At 36.0% G+C, this 4,905-nt stretch overlaps 1 non-coding gene across 1 annotated transcript; it reads right to left on the bottom strand.

The window, feature by feature from the left end:
• Nucleotides 1-2,222: 2,222 nt before the first annotated feature.
• On the bottom strand, nucleotides 2,223-2,328 carry LOC120107542. The gene has a single exon (XR_005509285.1). It is a non-coding gene; the product is annotated as a small nucleolar RNA R71 (small nucleolar RNA).
• Between the last annotated feature and the right edge of the window lie 2,577 nt (nucleotides 2,329-4,905).

Genomic DNA, 4,905 nt, shown 5'->3' with positions numbered 1-4,905 from the left:
GAGGAAGAGGCCACGGGAGGATCTACCAGCAAAGCTCCCTCTTCCGATCTTTCCTCTTAGCCGTGCGACGAAGGAGGAGAGGCCACGGGAGAAGATTCAAGAAAAACAGAGTGCTCTGTTTCCTTGATAGAAGAAAGAAAAAAAGGGGTTTATGTTTATTTTATTTATTCTATGCTAATCCCTTTTATAAAATTCCCATTTCATATGAGTAGCTAAATCTCCTCTAGCTAAGGCTAGGGAAAAGCCTAGTATTTTCTTCATGTATTTCATTTAATCATCAATGGGATTTTAATGTTTTTGATTTAATTTATGGTGCAGAAATTTATAGAAATTATTTCAAACTTATATTTTCTTTGATTTGTTATTTCCCCGGGTATAACAGATGCTTAGAAATCCCTGTAGTTTAAAATAGAATTACTGTAATGCTGCCCATAAAACTAAATCTATTTAACTGAGATAATAGATGATTTTAGAAAACATGATGAAGTGCTAGGCTGAATCCTGATGCCTTAGTTATATTTTGTCAATCCGAATATTATTTAGCCTTTAGTTTTTGTTCACTGTCAAATCCCTGTGGATTCGATCTCGGACTCACCGAGAATATTACTTTGCTACACCCTATACTTGGGGTATCCTACGTTTAATTTCCTTTTTAAAAGAGCAAGATTAAAATCGTAGCAAGTTTTTGGCGCCGTTGCCGGGGATTTGCAACGTGCGAACGAGAACAAGGCTGAAAATTTCAATTTTTATTTCTAGTTCTTCAATTTTTCTTTATTTTTAACACAGCTGAAATTTCAAATCTTTTCAGATTCAAGGACGACACAAAGCAGGACCAGTAACGAGGAAGATCAAGATCACATTTTTGGATTCCGGAGTGAACGAACTCCGGCCGTGAGTATTTAAATTAATTTTCTGTTTTGTTCATACTAGTCCTATTTTTCCTAGATTAGAATTTTACTCTTGTTTAAAAAAAATTAAAAAAATTTTATTAATTAAAATAATAAAAAAATAAATAAATAAAAAAAAAATTTAGCTAGTTTGCTTGATCAACTATTCAAATGCAATTTAATGTCATGACATAAAATGTTAAAAATCTTCTTGATTGTTGCATATAGTATAAAGCATTTGCATAAAATAATCTAAGGGCTGAACCCATTAAAAAGATAAGGTCGGGATTTCATCACTCGTCCTTAGCCCAAAAATCATCCCAGTGCATAAATATCCTAAGCCTAATTAAAATCAACTAGACGTTGGCCCCTAAGGATATTCGAGCTCAATAGGACGAAGACCACTGAAAGTTGCACCAATTTCGCTCTATGACCCCGGTCGATGTCTAGGCAAGCTTTGTCCCTCTAAGTGATTGAAGGGAGACAGTTTCTGTTCGAGGAAAGTGGGTTTTAAGTGGGACCTTTGCTATACGCATCGTGACCCCTCCACTTACCTGGGAGCTTACCTGGTCGACTAGGTTATTAGACCGGATTGGAGGCTTAAGTGTACTCTTCAAACCAGTTAGGAGCTGTCTAGAAATTTTTAGGAAAACATTAGAAATAAGGGTGCTATGCTTTGATACTGTTTGATTGTGAATAATTTTAGTAGCAGGGTGTCAATATTCATAGCTTTAGGTAATATTCATACTCATCCAAAACTCTAAAATATATATATATATATACAAAATAAATAAATAATAATAATAATAATAATTAAAAAAAAGAGTTGGCTGGTTAATTGTCAGTATATGCGGTTGTGGGCAAAGGGATAAAACGAAAAGATTAGTCCGAGTTGAATCTAGGGATAAAAGTTTCAAATAATCAAATGGAAGATAATGGTAGTAATCAGGGAGACAATGAATTTCAAGAAGACTTACCTATTAGAACGCTTCGTGATTATCTACAACCCACTAGGATCAGTACCCCATCCTGTATGGTCATTCCTACTGCTGTGGGAGCTTTTGACATGAAACCAGGAATAATCCAATTACTCCCAAAGTTTCATGGACTTGACTCCGAAAGTCCCTACTTGCACCTAAAAGAATTTGATGAAGTGTGTTCAACACTTCAATTTAATAATATCAATGAAGAGGTAGTGAAGCTTAAGTTATTTCCTTTTTCTTTAAAGGAAAAAGCTAAGTCATGGTTACATTCTTTAAGACCTAGGACCATAGCCACCTGGCAAGAAATGACAAGAGAATTTTTAAAGAAATTCTTTCCAACACATAAACAAACACACTTAGAAGAAATATCATGAACTTCGCACAAAAAGATGGAGAAACATTTTTCAGTGTTGGGAAAGATTTAAGGACCTTCTGCTTGCTTGCCCACATCATGGATATGAAATTTGGAGGGTCATTAGTTTCTTTTATGATGGTTTGTCCTCAAATATGAGACAATTTGTAGAAATGATGTGTAATGGTGAATTCATGAGTAAGGAACCAAATGAAGCCTGGGATTATTTTGATCTTTTAGCAGAAAATGCACAAGCTTGGGATACAACAGATAAAAATGAAAAATCTAAAATGGCACCTAATGCAAAAAGGAGGAATATATCTTATTAAAGATGATAATGATGTCAATGTAAAAATTGCTAATCTGACTAGGAAGGTTGAAGCCATGGAATTAAGCAAAGCCAATATAGGAAAAGCACAAACTATTGTTGAAAGTATATGTGGAATTTGCGAGAGTAATGCACATGTGACCAAGGATTGTCCTACAATCCCTGCTTTTCAAGAAGTGTTGCATGATCAAGCAAATTTCACCAATACTTATAAAAGACCATTTCCAGAAACATATAATCCTAATTGGCGAAACCATCCTAACTTTAGCTGGAGACATGGACCCACTACCAATGAATCTCATGGAAATTCTGTTCCTACTCCTTATGTGCCACCACATAGGAAATCCCTTGAAGATACTTTGCAAACCTTCATGCAAGGGCAGACCCAGATAAATCAGAATACCATGCAGTCACTTCAAGAACTTAAAAATTCTGTAGGTAGAATTGAGGCTCAACTCAATGTTAGGGAAAAAGGGACATTTCCAGCCCAATCTCAATCTAACCCAAAGGGTCAACATGAGGTCCATGAAGCAAGTTCATCCCAACCTAAATTTGAGCAAGTTAAGTCTGTCACAACCCTTCGTAGTGGAAAAATAATTAACAAAGAAATTCCGACAAAAGATGGCAAACCTGAAAAATCTATTGAAAAGAAGGATGAAGATGATAATGAACAAAATGATTCAATACCCCATCACAAAATAGTTGCTCCATTTCCTCAGCGCTTGCTTGCAGCTAAAAAGGGAATACCTGACCAAGAAATTTTGGATATCTTTAAACAAGTAAAGATTAATATTCCTTTATTAGATGCCATTAAGCAGATCCCATCTTATGCCAAATTTTTAAAAGATATTTGTACCATAAAGCGAAAGCTTTATGTACAAAAGAAAGCTTTTCTAACTGAACAGGTGAGTGCTATTCTCAAACACAACACCCTACCTAAGTATAAAGATCCTGGTTGTCCTACCATATCTTGCATCATAGGAAACTTCAGGATACAACGAGCCCTTCTTGATTTAGGTGCAAGTGTTAACTTACTGCCCTATTCAGTTTATGAACAGTTAGGACTTGGTGAATTAAAACCCACCAAGGTTACTCTCCAACTTGCCGATCGATCTATAAAGATACCAAGAGGAGTAGTCGAGGATGTACTTGTCCAAATTGATAAATTCTATTTTCCAGTCGACTTCATAGTATTAGATACCCAGCCTGTCATGAATTGTACCACTCCAATACCTGTCATTCTAGGCCGCCCATTTCTAGCTACTTCCAATGCTTTAATTAACTGTCGAAATGGAATAATGAAAATGTCATTCGGGAATATGACTATAGATTTTAATATATTTAACATTTGTAAACAACCCGATAATGATAACGAAAATGATGAAATTCATGGAGTTAATCTGATCGACTCCGTTGTAGAAGATGCTCTTGTCCCATCTCTTTCTTCTGATCCTTTAGAAACATGCCTAACTCATTTCGGAAATACAGATATCAATCAAAACTTTAGAGAAATCAGTGCTATATTAGATTCAGCTCCTTTGTTGGATACAGATAGGTGGAAATCTCGTTTTGAAGAATTGCCCACACGCAACAATAGTCCTCTACCATCTAGTGTTCAAGCACCTAAACTTGAGCTAAAGCCTTTGCCATCTGAGCTCAAGTACGCATACCTTGGTCAAGAAGAGACTTTTCCTGTGATCATATCATCCCAACTCGAACAAAATCAGGAATTAAAATTGTTAGAAATTCTCAAGGAACATAAGGGAGCAATAGGGTGGACAATTGCTGATATCAAGGGAATTAGTCCCTCAATTTGCACTCATAGAATCCACTTAGAAGCTGATGCCAAACCTTCTCGTCAACCTCAATGTCGATTAAACCCAAACATGAAGGATGTGGTTAGAGCAGAAGTTCTGAAACTTCTGGATGCGGGTATGATCTACCCAATTTCAGATAGTAAATGGGTAAGTCCAACCCAAGTGGTCCCGAAAAAATCTGGTGTTACTGTAGTCAAAAATGCCAACAATGAATTACTTCCAACTAGGGTCCCCACTAGTTGGCGTGTATGCATTGACTATAGGAAACTTAATTCTGTTACTAGGAAGGATCATTTTTCTCTACCTTTTATTGATCAAATTTTAGAAAGGTTAGCAGGTCATAAATATTATTGCTTTCTAGATGGCTATTCAGGTTACAACCAAATTGCAATTGATCCTGAAGATCAGGAAAAGACCACTTTTACATGTCCTTTTGGCACATTGCTTACAAGAGAATGCCTTTTGGATTATGTAATGCTCCTGCAACCTTCCAAAGATGCATGCTCGGTATTTTCTCTGACATGGTTGAGCGTTTTTT

This window comes from Phoenix dactylifera, unplaced genomic scaffold (genome assembly GCF_009389715.1).
Source record: "Phoenix dactylifera cultivar Barhee BC4 unplaced genomic scaffold, palm_55x_up_171113_PBpolish2nd_filt_p 000894F, whole genome shotgun sequence".
NCBI classification, from domain to species: domain Eukaryota; kingdom Viridiplantae; phylum Streptophyta; class Magnoliopsida; order Arecales; family Arecaceae; genus Phoenix; species Phoenix dactylifera.
The sequence above is the reverse complement of the archived record's forward strand: the minus strand, read 5'-3'. Positions and strand labels throughout refer to the sequence as shown.